Here is a 20,921-nt window from a genome sequence, read left to right on the forward strand (position 1 = left end):
ATCATCATCATCTCAACAACAACAACAACAATAATAATAACATCAGGAGCATGATCATCGTCGTCATCATCATCATCATCATCATCATCATCATCATCATCATCATTCATGTTGATATTTTCCTCACTATTTGTTTTTGTTGGTTACGTAATATATCATAACGTGCGTTATATAATATAACGCAATCACGAACATTTTATTAACTACTATTTACCGAAATACAAAGCAGTTCGTATGATCTACATAATTACATATATTTACTTTTGTCTAAAGGGTATTGCTTGTTAAATTTAGATAGAAATTTGACAGCTATTAGTCCGTTTGTGAAGCCTCTCTGAATCTCGATAATTTTGCAAAGATGAATTACCCCCCGTGCGGATGACGGATGCGAACTTGACCCCAACAACTCACCCCTTTAGTACTAAGCGACTTAATGAATCGGGTGGTCAGACTTACTGGCTTGGTTGACAGCGCAATGCAGTATCCCGTCGGCGTGGGTCGTGCTTATACCAGTAATCACTGAATTGTCTGGCCCAGACTTTGGTATTTACAGGCCACCGTCATGCAAATGAGTGCGGCGTAAAACAACAAATTAACCACACAGATGATACACGTCGAAGGAATCCAACCCCGCTCCCTAATTCATCCACCCACAAAAAAAAGTTTGTTTGCAGGGGAGAAAGCCCGTGTTATCTGAGCGTTTAATCTCCGATATATTTGATGATGAGGTTTACAACAGGCCAAGTCCGTAGTTAACAAACATCCGGAGAACGTTTAATGCACTCCGGCACCTCGGTTCTCAAGTGCAGATGTCCTCTACGTTCGTGTTTCGTATCTGTACACCTTGCTGTCGTCAAAAAGCCTTCGCCCAGTGACCGTTTAGGAATTAATGGCGGAATAATGTGATATGAACATTTGTTATCGCGACTATCCGGTGATTATGTTCTATTTATTCATGACATAATTACGCAGACTCACGCACGCGGGTAATTCTTCATAATTCTTATTATTAACGATCTGATAAATTCCAGATTAAATTCATAAAGATTATTTCAAGAAGTGGTTTCCATTTCCAACATCACGCTGTATAATCAAAACATTATAAGTATAGTTTTTGACGCCAATAATAGTATACAGTATAATACTAGTAATCGAACAAACGGAGTGCATATGCTTGCCGCAAAAGTCGACTATGCTTGTCGTAAAAGACGACTAACGGGATCGGGTGGTCAGGCTCACTGACTTGGTTGTAGTATGTCATCGATTCCAATTGCGTGGATCGATGCTCATGATATCAATCACTGGATTGTCTGGTCCAGACTCGATTATTTACAGGCCGCCGTCATATAGCTAGAATATTGCTGAGTGCGGCGTTAAACAACAAACAAACAAACAAACACACATCATATAAACCGTATTTGCACCAGTACAAATATCACTGTTATACGTGCATGTGTGTCATACTGATTCTGCGAAGCGAGTGTCTGAATTCTTGTATTTCCCGAGCGAGAGTGAGTGTAAGTGAGTGAGTGAGTGAGTGTAATACACGAATTTCGTAAAATCAGTATGACACACATGCGAGTATAATAATTTTATTTATTACCATTATATTTCTTACTCTTTTTTTAGCTCTCCATTAGAAGAAAACTAATCACGACCGTCATCTCAGGAAGCCACACTCCTCGAATGACGTAAAAAAATAAATAAGATGTGACGTCTTTTCTAGTGTAACGTCATTCCAACCCCGCGTCACAATAAAATTCGCATGACGTCAACAATACACTGTTGTCTCGTGACGTGATATGACCCTAGGGCACATATGATTCTTATGAACCCCGATATGTTTGCCCTCGTAGGTAATAAATAGAGAATACTACACTCATTCTCGTTAGATACCATTTTTACGAAACGAGTGGACTTTCTATGGTATCTGACCGAGCGAAAGCGAGGTCAGATACCATAGAAAGTTCACGAGTTTCGTAAAAATGGTATCTAACGAGAATGAGTGTGGTATTTTATTTATTACCCACGTTAAATATATATTTAAGTGTAAATACATAACAACTTTCGTTCATTGACAGACCAAACTGAAACCGGTTGCAAAATCTGGTTGCGCATGAATATTGATATATGACCAAATATGGGCATTGTTGACATGTTTATGCATACGCATTAACAACATGCGCCTGCTGTTCTGTTTGCAAACAAACCAGCACCGACGCTCAAGATCCTTTTGGAAGAAAGTCCTCAACTTATGGTAATTCAAGCGCCATGTTGTTAGAACGCAGGACACCGAAAAGAAAATTTGAAATGTAACATTAGCGCCGCGCTTTGAATATCGGATCAACAGTCACACGCATCACACTGCCGGGGTCCCGTCTGTGCATTCAAAATGGTTCGGTTTCCTTGATCTATCAGCTGAATTTATATCATGTCCGTACCATTTTGGAAGAGGGAAATCAGACTGTTCGCCAAAGACACTCATGTTAACTGTACCACACTATATACTGAAGACGTGAAAATCAACAAACTCAAATCTGCTTGCATGTCAGTGACAGCTTCGAACGATCGAAGGGCAAGGTCGCCAGCGGAATAAGAAAAGACAACCGCGATCCACTCACAGCGTTTTACGCTAGAGATAGGGAATGTTACTGTTCACATTTGGGATGTTTGGGGCCACAAAATTTGAAGTCAAGCACACTTCCACGGAGTTTTCCAGTGATTTGTATCGGAACTGTGAACTGTAAGTGATCTGGTCGTGCTGTCGTGTTCGTTCATTCATGAACAACACCTCCCGAAACAGCGCCATAAAATACGCTTCAAAGGGGACACCGATGGCACAACCGGATCATCCCAAGTAAGTTTAGATATCTGTCCTGGTAGTTTAAACAGACTTCATTTCACCACGCTTATCCTTTTACGTTAAATCAAATTGAAAGTTGCGAAAATGGTCGGGTGCGTCACGCTCAAGGGACGCGCTCGATCGGCAGTCGTACATTGTAAATCGATTTATAGATCTAGCTCGATTATATGTCTGTAGGAGCTCTATGCATAACTTATATAGAATGCAAACCGAATTTGATGCGTGTGACTATCTTGTTTGGTTTATAAAGTGTTTGTAAATATCTCTCGTTCTCATGAATTTCTTCAGTTCTGCCTTGTAATCGCAAAATGAATGACGTCTCGCGATTTTTTATGAATGAAAAAAGTAGTCCCGGTGTGACAGAGGTCACGGTTATCCAATCAAAACGAATAAAACAAGGTCAACCTTGTACGACACACGTGTGACGTACGGATTTAGTATCTTACCACCTGTATCTTCACCACGTGGGTAATAATGTTGTTTACGCCATCCGTACGTCATTGTTGACGTCATTCGAATCTTATTGTGACGTAAGCATGTGTATAAAGAAAGTACTACACTCGCATGTGTGTCAGTTTTGATTTTACGAAAGTCGTGTAAGAATTCATCTATTACCATCGCTCGGGAAATACAAGAATTCTAACACGCATTTCGTAAAAACAGTATGACACACATGCGCATGTAAACATCTCCATATATTTAGATATGTATTATATTTATTATTACAAATATGATTACAAATAATTCACAAGTATTCACATATTTACATTTTATCAATCCTATGAGAACACATATAAGTTATTTCGCAAATGTTTTGCCAAATGTACATGTAGTATTTATTTTAAATTAAATAAATTACGTTTTGGAAAGTGCCTTCTTGCAGAGGATATATCATGAAATGTTCTTTTCCCTCACTATAGTTTCCTCTTTAAAAAACCTCGACATGAGACGTACATTTAAAAAATTGAACTACAGTACACGATTGTCCCTTAGAGTTTTAGTGAGAAGGGTTTTACGACCTTCAATCACATTCTAATAAGATATTAATTAATCTATTTTCACAACATTATTTCCACCCGACCAGATGTTTGCTTAGGCCGGAAGTCCCTTGCATAAGTAAGGCAGGTCACGAAGTATTAAATATTCAGCCATTGAAATGTCTTTTTTTCTGCTTGGAAACTTAGAACTAATTATTGGGGGCCATGTTATCAGGCGAACGTGTGAAGTTCAACATTCGCTGATTAATTCGTACTCCTAGAACTAGCTAATAAGGTGATTGGGTACGTTGTATAATAACACATGATACAAGATAATACCCTGTTCAGACTGTCCCGCAAAGCGATCGTAGCACTGAGATGATCGCTATTCCCATACTTTAACATAGACTTCTTTACGACTGTCGTTGCGCTACCGTGATCGCTTTGTTGAAGGGACCCAGTTTGTTTACTGTCCGACAACTCACACAGCTTTCTATCCGCCACACACTATGTTAACCCCCTCCCATGTCTGTGTCCAAGCGCCCCGACTAGTTGTTTGTATATATGCCCCTCCAACTATCTGTCTGTCTATTTGTCTGCATTTTGAAATGTTAAGTGCATTTACAGTAGGATGGTTTGTTTGTTTGTTGTTTAAAGCCGCATCTGCTATATTCCTTGTAAATACTCGAATCAGGACCGGACAATCCCGTGATTGACATCATGAGCATCGATCTACGCAATTGGGATACGACAGGCATCAACAACGTCAGCGAGCCCGACCACCTGAACACTGTTTAGTGTAGTTAAATTGAAATGTCAGTGTTGTTACATTGAGGTAATGAAGGATTGATTGTAGTTACATTGAAATGATGAAGTGTTAAGTGTAGTTACAGTGAAATGATGAAGTGTTAAGTGATGTTACAATGGGAGGATGAAGTGTTAAGTGTTGTTACATTGGGAGGATGAAGTGTTAAGTGTAGTTACATTGGGAGGATGAAGTGTTAAGTGTTGTTACATTGGGAGGATGAAGTGTTAAGTGTAGTTACATTGGGAGGATGAAGTGTTAAGTGTTGTTACAATGGGAGGATGAAGTGTTAAGTGTTGTTACATTGGGAGGATGAAGTGTTAAGTGTAGTTACATTGGGAGGATGAAGTGTTGAGTGTTGTTACATTGGGAGGATGAAGTGTTGAGTGTTGTTACATTGGGAGGATGAAGTGTTGAGTGTTGTTACAGTGGGAGGATGAAGTGTTAAGTGTAGTTACATTGGGAGGATGAAGTGTTAAGTGTAGTTACAGTGAAATGATGAAGTGTAAACTGTTGTTACAATGGGAGGATGAAGTGTTAAGTGTTGTTACAGTGCGATAGTGAAGCTATAATACATATATATTTGCATAAACTGACATCTAATCAACACATACACACAATATATTAACATATTTACAATGTAAACGATCAAAATACAGTATAAGCTGTAAAAGGGTTAAAACATCCCAACAGACTAATCATGTTAGGATTAGAAGCAAGAACATTGAAAATTTACATTGACTCTCGTTCTCTTTCAATCCCATCATTTTCAGTCACTGGGTGATGAAATAGAGCATAAAATGTGAAAAGTTCAGCCATTTAACAGATTGACTGTAACATATATAAACAGATGGACAATGTGATATATATCCGTCATATACAGATATATAACACACAAGATACCCAATACATCCACAACCCTGTACATGCATCCATAATAAAGACGGTACCCATCACGCCAGTGTTAATAAAATGTCACTCGGGAAAAATATATCAGCACCTTCAGACCGACAGCTGTAAATTACGTCATTACGACTTTCTCAATCGAGACCGACCACTGCTGTATGCAGCTGTGCGCTCGCTTTCTCCAAGTCAGTTTAGTTATATAAGCCATACATGATAATCCCATGATATAACTATAACATGAGGACAGGTCTTGCCCCCGGTGCGTTTGGAATAATTAATATTAATGTAACATAAAGCCGATGACTGTACAACGTGCAACACTGGCTCGACCGATAAACCATCATCATGATCCACTCCGCAACCATCATCATCATCATCATCATCGTCGTCGTCGTCGTCGTCGTCATAGTCGTAATCACAGTCGTCGTTATCAGCATCACCACCTTCGTCTTCATCAACTTCATCATCATTATCGTCATTATCATCATCTAGAAAGCTTGGCACCCATTGCTAATTTTACTGCAATGTCAGCAACCCGTGCTTGCCGTAAAAGGCGACTATGCTTGTCGTAAGAGGCGACTAACAGGATCGGGTGGTCAGGCTCGCTGACTTGGTTCATGCATGTCATTGCCAATTGCGTAGATCGATACTCATGATGTCAATCACTGGATTGTCTGGTCCAGACTCGATTATTTACAGACCGCCGTCATATAGCTGGAATATTTCTGAGTGCAGCGTTAAGCAACAAACATAACAAAAAAATACTTTTAACATTATTTAACCCTAAAACACTCGCTTGTTATCACTGTGTATTATGATACTAGGCATTCTTTCTTTGAAACACACTATCTTAAAGCTTCGTAGGATTCCTGTTACACTACCGTCACGCTATAACTATATGCTTGGTACACCCTATCATATACTGCTGCTTCAGCCTCGTGTTACAATGCATTGTAAGATTAATAATGCTTCTTGATTCACACTATTATTACACTGCGTATGCTTCTTGGCACACGTTAATTTATACTGATTCTGCTTCTTGGTAGAATATATTCTGCTACGTATGCTTCTTCATACCCTTCTTACACGACTTATACTTCATATTATACTAGGGGGCACGAGTGGCCCAGTCGTCCAAGGCGCCGCGATTCGCTGTGCAGAGTTGCGTCCCTTGGTTACGCCAGAAACCTATGATTGTGGGTTCGAATCCCGGTTTGCCCCTATTATGTTGATTTAAGTAAAATACACAGACACACACATGAACACCACGTCAAAAGGACATAAGCTACTCAAGGTAGGTGACATCTTCCCGAGGCAAGTGAGTTAACGGACTATAAAAGTCCAGTTTCCACCCTTGCCGAACTAGGCTGGTATTATGGAGTTACAATGTGGCTGGACTAACGAGTCTATGCATAGTCCAATCAAAATCGCTCAACTAATAGAAATCCGGTTCGTAAACTGTCATGCAGATTTCGGTCGACTGCACGATTTGAAAAGAATGTGCACCGTCAACTCGTTGTCAACAGATATTTTCCAAATCCTTTCATGTTTTTAATCAAGGTGCTCACGTGATTTATTGCATTTCGCGATGTAAGACTCATTTCATCACAATATAGATCTTGATTATCGAGCAGATCGTCCTGACTTTACGCCGCCATTTTGTTTGAAACAAATGCAAGTGATAAGAGAGGTGGATCCTGATTGGTCCATAGGAAAGGCTTAGAAGGGCCATAACTGGTAATAGCCACTGGTGGCGCTACGATCGAGCCCAGGAATTCGAGCCTAGTGCGGCAAGGGTGGAAACTGAACTTTTAAAGTCAGTTAACTCTCTTGCCTCGGGAAGATGGGTAGGTGAAAGTGGTGGAAAAAGTATCACATGGTTTGATTGTTAAGTAAACGAAAATAGACTGGTATGAATGATTAAAGATCTCTGCTTGTTGTCATTTTGGGCATGCGCAGTCGACGAGATACGAGAACTGTCACGATTGTGACCTTTCATTCCATTTGCTGCTTATAATACATATGGATGTTTTGTGAATGAAAGCCAATTATTATATTTGCAATATTTAAAATTTCGTGTATTTTAGTTTCGTTTGAAACGAGACTATCGCTCAGTAAATGAAAATATATAATATTGATGGAAACACACAACTGCATTTAAATTGAAAAGGAGCCTCAGTGAGATGAGAGATTCAGAGCCGAACCTGCGGAAAATCTAGACTTACTTTATTTAGAACTATAGGATTGCAGAAAGGGCTGAGTAGAAGCAATATAACATGGTTCAGGGACGGTGAAACTGACACTGTCTTTACGATGCTACTCATGCGATACCTAAGCATCAGTTTATGCTACTTATGTTATATCAGACCATGATTAAAATGTTTCTTATGTCATACCTACCATCATTCAATACTACTTATGTTATCCATATGATCATAATATTACCCTTGTTATATCACACCGCCATTATAATGCTTGTTTTTGTTATAAGTGTTTCAAATACGAAATAAACAACGTAACAGTATATTTGTCCTTTATCTGTCCAACGTTTTTGTCCCACAGTTTTATATTATCAACGTCGTTCTAACTACAAAGTGGGATTAACTCGATGTGTGTCTGTCACGTGATTAGAGCTGCTGTGCTAAATACCTGGTCGGTGTAAGAGATGAAATCACCTGGCAATCTCATTGGCTATCGCGATGCTTGCCAGACGTGAGAATGGTAACCTGCTCACAGAAATAAAAGGTACCAAAACTACTCTGTACTTGGACGCTATGGAATAGAGTCCGGTTCCACAAAGCGATCTTACCGCTACGATTGTCGTACGTCTATATTAAAACATGGGAATTCAGGTAGTCTCTGCGCTGAGACAAGTAACACATACATGTATGATATATCCACAGGCAAGTGGGGATTAAGGTACGAATACACGCCTATGCTTGTCGTGAGAGGCGACTAACGGGATAAGGTGGTCGGGCTCGCTAACTTGGTTGATGCATGTAATCGTATCCCAATTGCGACTGGTTTTCTCGTCCAGATTCGATTTATTACAGCCCACGGTCATTATATCAGGAATATTGCTGAGTGCGACGCTAAGCAACATGCAAAGTCAACATCTCAGATCGCCGAAATATAACTTTAGGAAAATAATTGATATGTTATATCATACCATCATTATATAATTATTATGTTATATCACACGAACATAATAATGCTACTCATGTAATACAAATCATACCACACATCTTCATATCATTTCATGCTATACCTCGCCATCTTTATATCACTATATGTTATACCATCTTATATCATTGTGTGCTATACCACACCATCTTTATATCGCTACATGTTATATCACGCAATCTTTATTTCACAACATGTTATACATCTTTCTTTCACTACATGTTATACCCGACATCTTTATAACACTACATGTTATACCATCTTTAGATCATTGTGTGTCAAACCACACCATCTTTATTTCACTACATGTTATACCACACCATCTTTATATCACTACATGTTATACCACACCACCTTTATATCACTACATGTTATACCATCTTTATATCATTGTGTGTTATACCATACCATCTTTATATCACAACATGTTATACCATCTTTATATCATTGTGTGTTATACCACACCATCTATATATCACTACATGGTATACCACAACGTCATTATATCACTATATGTTATAACACACCATTATGTATCACTACATGTTATAACACACTATCTTTGTATCACAACATGTTATACCACACATCTTTATATCACTACACGTTATACCACGTCATCTTTATATCACTACATATTATACCACAACGTCATTATATCACAACATGTTATACCAAACCATCTTTCTAATGTCACTAATAGTCTAATAGCCACTAGTGTGTTATGTCCTGTGTTCCAGGTAGAGAATAGGTTTTCAGCAAACCATGCCTCCCGTAAACTCAAAGCGGCTTTAAACAAGCAAATAGTCTCTCGTACTACGTGAAATTTATAAGCATTATAACATTTACATGCATATAAGACCCGTGAAGATCCGGGGTAGAATAGGTCTTCAGCAACCCATGCTTGCTGTAAAAGGCGACTAAGCTTTTCGTAATAGGCGACCAACGGGATCTGGTGGTCAGGATGGTTGATGCATGTCAGCGTATCCCAATTGCTAAGATCGATGCTCATGATGTCAATCATTGGATTGTCTGGTCCAGACCCGATTATTTTCAGACCGCCGTCATATAGCTGGAATATTGCTCAATGCGGGGTTAAACAAGAAACAAATCCAACGTTTCAGGTTAATTTCGAGGATTCGATTTAGATGCGTTGGGGCAAGCTATGGATCAGGGCTTTGCATTATTGTGTAAGTGCATCGCTATTGCCTGCCGACCTGCTGACAGGTTTATTACAAAACGAGGTCCTTCTAGATAGGGACATTTTCTGCGAATCGCACTGGAGTAACACCACACCACGGAACGACACTTCACTGCATTTCAAACAAAATAAGGAGATCATGACATGTGAGGGAACCAAGGTTTTGGGCCAGGTTTCTCTTTTTCGTTTACGGATTTTTGGCCCCAAAGTGGAGTTTAGTAGGTAGAAATTTAAAAATAGATAAATTCCAATTTCAAATATTATTTAAATTTCTCTTGCTATTCCTCATAATTATTTGTGTTTTGAACTTTTTAAGATATATTTCCAGAAGTCTTTAATTATAGTATTGTGAATAATTTACATTCCGTGTATTTCTATTGATAGCGACAATAAAATCAGTTTCTTCAGAATGTTACTTATTCTTGATTGGAAGAAGAAAGAAACCCATTGTTTTTTATTTATTGTTTAATATTTCACATTTCAATGTTGTGGAATCGGGGGATTCGCAAACAAGGTTATGAGATTACTCAATGTGTTATTATATGTTATCTGTGTAAACCTTTTCTTAAAGCCTGAAGTCTGTCAAATCTAGTTTCACACAATTTCTTGTAAGGCGTCTGCAAGCAAGTTCTGTTCTGCACTGAATAGGCACAAAATACACATTATTCTTCTCGCTGCAAATCATTCTGAGTCGCAACCCTTAAATGTGCCAGGATCCGCTCCGTAAGTTCGAATCCCAGATTCGTCATGGTTCTTATCTTTAGTGAAACAAACAAACAAACAAACAAACACACAGTCTCTCGTAGTACGAGAGACTGTTTAAAATGTATATACATTATAACGTTTACATGCATATAACAATAACAAACATCTTCCAAACATTCACTCATCTTCTCACATACTCACTCACTCAATCGATCACTCACTCACTCAATCGATCACTCACTCACTCAATCGATCACTCTCTTACTACGTAAAACTTTGTAACTTCATATTCTATTATGTTTATCAAAACTTCAGCCCACAGACGCAATGGATTTTACATGGCGTTAATTAGAACGGACTCCAGACATTGGAACGCAGTCCCTTTTTAAAATCTTTATTTCATATGTATATAATTTATGTAGGTAGATTGAAACTGCCTCCGCGAGGCTGTGGATACATCGGAGAGCCGAAGGCCTGTGGTCTGATCCCCGGCCGCGTCATACCAAAATACATTTTAAAAAATGGTACTTGTTGTTACCCTGCCTGGCGCTCGGTAATAAGGGAATAAAACAAGGACTGGTCGGCTCGGAGACATATACTGTGTCTGAGTAGGGTAACCATGTTAAGGTACGGCATGCTATCTCAGTGGGCTGGCAGTACAACACCTGACATGCGACACCTGTAAATAACAAACAGCTTAAATCGATGCACAATTTCCTTGAAATCGAGTTCACACGGCACTTTTGTATCCATTCGTTTAAGCGTCGAAAAAAACAATTCCAACAACTAAGACGAACTGGGATTCGAACCCCAGATCACCAGATTTTCTCACGCCTAAGGGGCGCAACTCTATACAGAGAATTTCGACGCCTTTGACGGCGCGACCACACTCGTGAAGAGACATACCTCGGACCACAGAGAAAGGGTGATGTGTCGGTCGTCCTATGAATGAAGGAGTTTGGATTTAAACCTCTTTCAGCAATATTCCCGCAATATAACGCCTGGGGACACCAGAAATGGGCTTCACATAGTGTACCCATGTGAGGAATCGAACCCTGATCTTCGGCGTGACGAGCGAGCGCATTAACCACTGTGCTACCTCAACGCCCCCGACCGTCTTATGAGCCTGTTATGTACGTATTTTCTGTGGCAAGAAAACGATCACGCAGCATGTCGATTCCATGAGGACTGAGTAGCTTCTGTATTGATTGGTTTCTTTTGCCAGGGAACCATTGCCCATTTCTCGCTTTGCGGTGCGAGATCTAATAACACGTCGGCTGTCTGGGACACACAGCCATGTTGAACGTTGTCATTTCACAAATGCACTGCCCCGCCCCTCTGTGGGCCCCTGTAGTGGTAACCGTGTTTTTTCCCATGAAAACGACGTGGTTCGGACATTTCCATACTAGAACAGTGGCCGTCCTCTTCTATGTATATTGCTTCTAAGCGTAACCTGTGATAACCACTTGACCTTATATAATGAAGCTGAGCTTATGGAGATGTGACGGGATCAGAGGCCATTCAAAGATGGAATGCAATGAGAGGGTATTCAGAGACGGGATGCAACGAGAGGGTATTCAAAGACGGGATGCAATGAGAGGGTATTCAAAGGCGGGATGCAATGAGAGGGTATTGAAATATGGGATGCAATGAGAGGGTATTCAAAGATGGGATACAAAGAGTGGGTATTCACAGGCGGGATGCAATGAGATGGTATTCAGAGATGGGATGCAATGAAAGGGGATTCAAAGATGGGATGCAAAGAGAGGGTATTCAAAGATGGGATGCAAAGAGAGGGTATTCAGAAACAGGATGCAATGAGATGGTATTCAGAGATGGGATGCAATGAGAGGTTATTCAAAGATGGGATGCAATGAGATGGAATTCAAAGACGGGATGCAATGAGATGGTATTCAAAGACGGGATGCAATGAGAGGGTATTCAAATATGGGATGCCATGAGATGGTATTCAGAGACGGGATGCAATGAGATGGTATTCAAAGACGAGATGCAATGAGATGGTATTCAAAGACGGGATGCAATGAGAGGGTATTCAAATATGGGATGCAATGAGATAGTATTCAGAGACGGGATCCAATGAGAGGGTAGTCAAAGATGGGATGCAGTGAGAGGGTATTCAAATATGGGATGCACTGACCATTCAAAGATATCACTTAGGTGAGGTTAAGTGAAATCGGATCTGACGCCAATTTGAAGATTAATGCGTATATAGCGACGTGCATGCATTGATATTCGGTGGTGGTGGTGGTGGTGGTGGTGGTGGTGTGTGTGTGTGTGTGTGTGTGTGCGCGCATTCGTGTTTAAAAATGCTTGTACTTGGCCCGACTAGCGCTAGTTTTATAATGCTACTCCACCGAGACTACTTTACTGTAGATTACCCTGGATACCCATGGTATACTGGTACCGAGCCGATCAATCCTTGTTTTATCCCCTAATGCCGAGCGCCAGCAGGGCTGGATGGGCCGAGAGGACCATTCAGAGATGGGATGCACTCACAGGACATTCAAAGATGGAATTCACTGACAGGAACATTCAAAAATGTGATACGCTCCGAGAACCACGCTAAGACTCAAAGAAAACATTCAAAGATGGGATGCACTAGGAGGACCATTCACAGACGGAATACCCTAGGACGGCCATTCAAAGATGAGATACAATCAGTAGACCATTCAAAGATGGGATGCACTCAGAAGACCATTCAAAGATGGGATGCACTCCGAGGACCTTTCAAAGATGGGGTGGACCCAGAGAACCATTCAAAGATGGGATGCCCTAGGAGGACCATTCAAAGATGGAATGCACTTAGAGGACCATTCAAAGATGGAATGCACTTAGAGGACCATTCAAAGATGGGATGCCCTAGGAGGACCATTCAAAGATGGAATGCACTAAGAGGACCATTCAAAGATGGGATGCCCTAGGAGAACCATTCAAAGATGGGATGCACTTAGAGGACAATTCAAAGATGAGATGCACTTGGAGGACCATACAAAGATGAGATGCACTTGGAGGACCATTCAAAGATGAGATGTACTTGGAGGACCATACAAAGATGGGTGCACTCACAGGACATTCAAAGATGCAATGCATTCAAGGGACATTCAAAGATGGGATGCACTCCCAGGACATTCAAAGATGGGATGCACTCCCAGGACATTCAAAGATGGGATGCACTCACAGGACATTCAAAGATGCGATGCACTCACAGGACATTCAAAGATGCGATGCACTCACGGGACATTCAAAGATGGGATACACTTACGGGACATTCAAAGGCGGAAGGTGTTCATCGAACAATTCGAGAAGGATGATTCATGCGGGCAACCCTCATGGGATACGACCATGCCATTATTCAATAATTAAATAATTTCGAAGACCATTTAAAGACCCGATGCACTCTGGGGACCAATCAAAGATCTGATGTACTCAGAGGACCATTTAATACTTGGGTAAATTTAGAGGACAATTCAAAGTCGGTATGTAATCGATAGATCATTTAAATACGCGATACAAGCAGACCACTGTATGACCAGGATAGGTGCCAACTGGAGGTAGATGTCTTTTGTACGTATGTGTACCAGTTATTCATTAGTTACCGCTGGGGCAGCCAAGTGGTTAAAGCGTTCGTTCCACGCTCCCATCAATAGTCAACCTGGTACATCTTACACACTCCATTAAAAAAATACATATGTTTTTATGTGTTTCTCTTTCGAAAAGTCGTCATATCATATAAAGATAGACATGAAATAGTTAAATTCCATTGCTAAATAGCTAAAAACGTGAAAAACTATTTACAATTGCGTATTTATCCTTTGTTTAATATGGTTGTTAAGTACGACGTACAGACATGGAACATCTTTAGGTAGATAGCGATACGGTCACTTTGATAGTGAAGATTATATTGTCATAACCGTCCTGTCGCAGTGGGGAAGCATATCTTTATAATTATGCAAAATAATCTGTAAATAGCGCTAAAGGCCTTGATGAGTCCAGACTGTTCTATGAAGATCCGGGGTAGGATAGGTCTTCAGCAACCCCTGCTTGCCGTAAAAGGCGACTTATATGCTTGTCGTAATAGCTGACGATGTTTATGCATGTCATCGACCCCAATTGCGTGAATCGATGCTCATGATATCAATCACTGGATTGTCTGATCCAGACTCGATTATTTACAGACCGCCGTCACACAGATGGAATATTGCTGAGTGAAACAAGAAACAAAATAATATAAAGAATGTTCACATTACAGAATTATCGTGTATGTATAAAAATAAGAGACGAGTCCGACCATTCATGTAAATTAGCTTATGGTAGTGGTGTAATTATGGTAGTGGTGTGTGCGTTCGCTCGTCATGCTGAAGTCGTGTTCGATTCCCATAATAAAAATGTGTTAAGCCCATTCTCACTACCATGTATATTCAACAAAAGTGCCATCTGCGTAATTGCGTGGATCGATGCTCATGATATCAACTACAGGATTGTCAGACTCGATTATTTACAGACCGCCGTCATATACCGTATTTCCTCTATTAGACGCCGGCCTCTAATGTAAGCCTGGTCAATTGTTCAATGCAAAAAATAGAAGCCGGGCCTCTAATAGACGCCGGGTCGATCAATTGATACAACTAATGATCCCTTTTGGGGACCTAAATTCGTGGTCATAGTGAAATGGGGGTATTATTAGAAAGACGGGCCTCCAATAGACGCCTGGCCTCTAATTTACGCCGGGTCAAAGGCTTGTCCGAAATAAATAGAAGCTCAGGCGTCTAATAGAGAAAATACGGTAGCTGGAATATTGCTAGGTGCGTCGTTAAACAACAAACCAGCCAATCAGCCATGGCGTAAATACCAACTTCACTCATAATCGGCTATTGGATGTTCACGCCAGCAGTCAGAGGTTAGTCTGTCGTGATGAAACTGAAAAACTGCTGACGAGGCTGAAGACTCCAGCCAATTCTGATTAAAGCCATGCTACATAAAGTAGCTGCTCCTCTCGGCGATGAACGAAACGGAATGAACTCGGTTATTGATTTAAACAGTTCCTATCGTTGAGTCTTTCGATGCTGCCTCCTGTCTTGCATCTGTCACCCGTAGTTACAGTCAAAGTCGACGTTCTGTAACGTGACAGTTACACAAAAACTGCTTCAAAACATCGTCTGAGTATAGTCTTGATTGGACGAGTCCAAAGTGTACTCAGGGATGATAGGTGCTTTTTTCTCTAATCATGCACGGTTGGCACGTGCTGTGGAGTGACGCAGGCACAGACACATTTTTATGCAAATAATGCGATTGGAGGGTGCTACCGGTAAGCGGGACATGCTTCCCTTGTTACTAACACGTGTCATCACTGATTTTCATTGGCCTTTCATATGATTTTCGCCGCTGTTTTGCTTTTGACGCCCAGTGTGAGTGAGTGAGTGAGTGAGTTGGGTTTTAACAGTATTCCAGTTATATCGCGGCGTGTCAGCTTAATGTGGAAGGAAAGCCCGAAGTGATGCAGGTCTCAGACGAGCACGGATATGGTGCTGACAAACCTAGAAACATAATTGGGGCAAACCGGGATTCGAACCCACATTTGATTTCTGGCGTGCCCAAGGGACGCAACTCTGCACAGTGAATCGCGGCGCCTTAGACGACTGTGCCCCGTCTTCAAAGGAAAATTCTGCTTTAAAAGAATATACATGAATTGATATTAAACATTATCTCATGACAAATATTTCAATGAAGACGGTTAGTAAATACAGAGATACATATTAAGCCACAACATCATGGACACATCCACATTTTCACATTTCTCTGGCTTACGGAAACACCATCACTTACCCTGCCCCCCTCAACCATCATTGACTCGTCCATGGACGATCTCACAACCAAACGTCATACCGGAAATTTAATTCGAGAAAAAGCTTCTCTAAATCTTTGGTTGTTCAGTTTGATTATTTCTTCTTTGACCGTCACAATTATCGACTGATAAACATAGTTAGCCGTAACTGTCAGATTCCTCACGTCAAAAACTGGCTGGGTAAGCACCGAGTCCTCGCGCCGACGACAGGCCGGTATTTTTCTTTGGAAAGCCGAAATTAGATGGCCGAGATTATTGCTCAATAATGTCGTAAAATTGAGAGATTGAAGCCTTTCTCAACTTCTTAACTGCCAGTGTAAAAACACTTGTCTGACCGACTCGGATTAAGCGCAGACCTTAATTATCATTATTAACAACAAAAATACACTTTCGTGTTCTTGGTTTCCAGTTTTAACGGATATGATGGAGATTTAAAAAAAAGGCCAAAACAAAAACGTGAGTTGTAATTAGGAAATTGAGGTAACACCGCCATTTTGGAATTCGCTTTCATGGAGGCGTGCTCGTAAACCAGCCTGGTATTGTCAATAAGAGATTAGAAACAATGCGCGAATGACTGATTGATTTAAGTTTCATTACTGATGAGCAAAATATAATTACTTCAATGTGTATTTTACATAATTGATAAGCCTTTTATTACACAGCTATACGTGTTAGGGGCTTTAAATGCAACAGTTGTGTTATATGTTTTGGTGATGAGAAAGTGTGTTGATTACACAGACGCAGGAAACACAGTATAACTCACTATAATCATGAAAATACGAAATATATCAATTTACATATATATATCTTCGGTGGGACGAGCGAACGCTTTAACCGCTAGGCTATACCACTGACGGGGGTATGGGTGTCCCAGTCGTCTAAGGCGTCGCAATTCGCTGTGCAGGGTTGCGTCCCTTGGGCATGCCAGAAACCTATGATTGTGGGTTCGAATCCTGGTTCGCCCCGATTATGTTTCTAGGTTTGTCAGCACCATACCCGTGATCGTGGGTTTCACCGAAGTGGTAAACGTCTGAGACCTGCATCACTTCGGGCTTTCCTCCCACATTAAGCTGACACGCCGTGATATACTGGAATAATGTTAAAAAGTAGCGTTAAACCCAACTCACTCACTCACACTATACCACTGACCCCACATATAGGATGAGAAGGCAATGTGTTAGTTAACCTTCTTCGCAATACTGCCAGCTTGGGTTGTATACTCCCCAGGGAGCTGAGAATGATTGTTTAGTGCACACTGATCCAGTGACGGGGGTAATTATAGCGCTTTGAGTGGTGTAGAAATATGCGCAATCTAAATGGCCTAATATTCGTATTCTTATTAGATTAAAATATAAATGCAGCAAAGAGGGTTTTGGGTGATCCTGGCACAGTCAAGTCTGTTAGGCTCATCATCAGCTTAGGGCCTTGCCCCCTCTACACGCAGCCCAGACAGCGAATGGGACTTCTCCCAGGAAGCGCTGCCTAGTCAAACCCACCCAGAACTTTTCGGATGATATGAAGACTCCCCAACACCGCAGCCTTCTGCATTACCCAGATTGTCAGAAGGGTTGCATTCCTGGTACTCTCCCAATGTCAGTCAACAGATTGGAGGTACCCAACCTAAGGCACCGAGAACAATGGGAATTCGGACAACTTGGTACTTGGGATGCAAGCGTCACATTTTGAAAGCGAGGTCCGCATATTTTCCATATTTTTCCTGAATCTTGTCAAATCACATCGTTTGTAATTTTCAAAACAATTAAAAGTTTAAATAATATGCAGTAACAATAAGTAAAACACAAACATCTAAAAATAATGACAAAAATAGGGATGACATCATCACTTCTATAATCTAATTGTGCGATATATTTTTAACCGAACACTTAACAAACATTAGGAATTCATATATAAAACGAAAACAAAACTTCTGTAAACATTACACAGAAAATTATAATGTATCATTAACAACGAAATCATATGCAATAAATCTATATGTTCAACCCAAACAAACAACTTTTATATCTCGGATATAAATAGATAACATAGACAATAAAAACATGGCACAAAATGTGATCAAATGTACATGTGTAATATACTATTACACTTTTTTAACGCACAACATACACCTCCCCATAAACATATAAACACTGATAAAGGTGTATATACATGTACATATGTACAGACCGAGATGGAAATGTTTGGGAATAACAAATACCAAACAATTCAAGAAATGTAATAAGGTAATGCACATTTAAAATTTCCTTGTCTGAGAAAACACTATGTGAAATGCTGGACTTCCTCACCGATAACATCTATGTGAAATTTGGAGGTAAGACATTTAGTTAAAAAGTAGGAATCTCCATGGGAACCGACTGTGCTCCCCTTCCTACTGTTTCTTTATTCCAATGATTCTGTATTTCGCTCGGCCTGGCAAAATCTAATCAGGTGATTTGGCCAAGAAGGTTAACTTATGTTTCAGGAATATCGATGATATGATATTATTCAGTAATGGTCAATAGCCAATTCCCTTGCACTGATTTACCAGCCTAAACTTGAACTAAAAGAATTCAGTGGAACCGCCTCATCTGTTTCATATTGATATATATGCATGAAAAATGAGCGGGCAAAAAACAACAATAAGACTGTATGATTTGTTCCAGCAGCTCCAGCCTTTGGTGTCTACTTTCACAACTTTTAAAGCACAATCGAGCATGCTAATTCTACGAAGATTTCAAAGGGCGTCCTCTCTCAGAGGCGTCCCCTGTGTAGAGTTGCGTCCCTTTGGCACGCTAGACGCCTATGATTGTGGGTTCGAATCCCGGTTCGCCCCGATTATGTTTCTAGGTTTGTCAGCACCATGCCAGTGCGCGTGGGATTCACCGAAGTGGTAAACGTCTGAGACCTGCATCACTTCACTTTCCACCCACATTAAGCTGACACGCCGTGATATAACTGAAATACTGTAAAAAAAAGCGGCGTTAAATCCAACTCACTCACTCACTCACTCATTCAGAACTGAAATACTGTTGTGAACTTAAATTTAATTGATCTGTCAACACGACCGCCGCAGCAGCAACCGATTATTGGCCAACGTCTTTGACCAGGCAAGTGTTTTTGAAATTTGAAATCAGATTGCAGTGTCATGAAGCTAGATCTGGTTTGTTAACTGTTTAACGCCGCACTAATCCGTCTATATGACGGCGGTCTGTAAATATTCGAGTCTGGACCAGACAATCCAGTGGCTGATGTCATGAGCATCGATCCACGCAATTGGGATCGATGACATGAAAAAGATGGACGGGGATGAAGCTGGTATCCATAATCAGGTACAGCAGCTGTTGTGACCTGACCTCATGGAGGGAAACACCATGTCTTAGTTGCCGCGACGCTTCTCTTTCATACAATAACGCAATCATTTCAATAAATTGGCATAATATTCACCATTCACAGTTGTCCCAACAGATGGTGTCCATAACGTTCTTAACGCATCAGGGGCGGTCGGGTAGCCTAGTGGTTAATGCGTTCGCTCGTCACGCCGAAGAACCGGGTTCGATTCCCGACATGGGTACAATGTGTGAAGCCCATTTCTGGTGTCCCCCGCCGTGATATTGCTGGAATATTGCTAAAAGCGGCGTAAAACCATACAAACTTACACACTCACTCTTAACGCATCTTGTTCCTTCAGACGTCTGGGTTTTGGGAGACCTTAAGTGTTTCCACTCCGTGGATTCTTGTTGCGTCTTGGATTTGCGATGTTATCCAGTTAACAAGGCTTTAGAGGAACAGCGTAGCCTCGATTTCATCCAACAGCTTTCTCCGAATCCACAGGACATACGTAGATGTTCTTGATTGTTTCTTCTGAGGATCCTGTGGTCTTCCTTACCTCCTGGAGTGCAATGCGCCTGTTGTGTCGTACAAGGTTTTGGACGGCTCCAATGTTTTATTTTGTGGTTCTTGTGGTGGTCTACAAGAGCATAGGTCATCTTCCAAACGCTGACATTCCTTCATCCAACGTGGCTTATAATAGGCAGCCTCCCCAACAGTTCATCATAGGCAGCATGCAACGGTTCATCGATATCCTTTGGCGATTGACCCTCAAGCGTTATGTTCAATGCGTTGGCTGCTCTATACTCAGTTACATCCGTTTTAATCTTAGACCCGTGAAGAATAGGTCTTCAGCAACCCATGCTTGCCGTAAAAGGCGACTATGCTTGTCGTAAGAGGCAAAACGACTAACGTGATCGGGTGGTCAGGCTCGCTGACTTGGTTGATACATGTCATCGATCTCAATTGCGTGGATCGATGCTCATGATGTCAATCACTGGATTGTCTGGTCCAGACTCGATCAGTGTGCGGCGTTAAAAAACAAATAAACAAACAAACAAACATTAAAATCTTAAGGAGTTGGGTGCCTCGCA

This window comes from Haliotis cracherodii, unplaced genomic scaffold (genome assembly GCF_022045235.1).
Source record: "Haliotis cracherodii isolate W230 unplaced genomic scaffold, xgHalCrac1.p SCAF_10, whole genome shotgun sequence".
In the NCBI taxonomy this organism is placed as follows: domain Eukaryota; kingdom Metazoa; phylum Mollusca; class Gastropoda; order Lepetellida; family Haliotidae; genus Haliotis; species Haliotis cracherodii.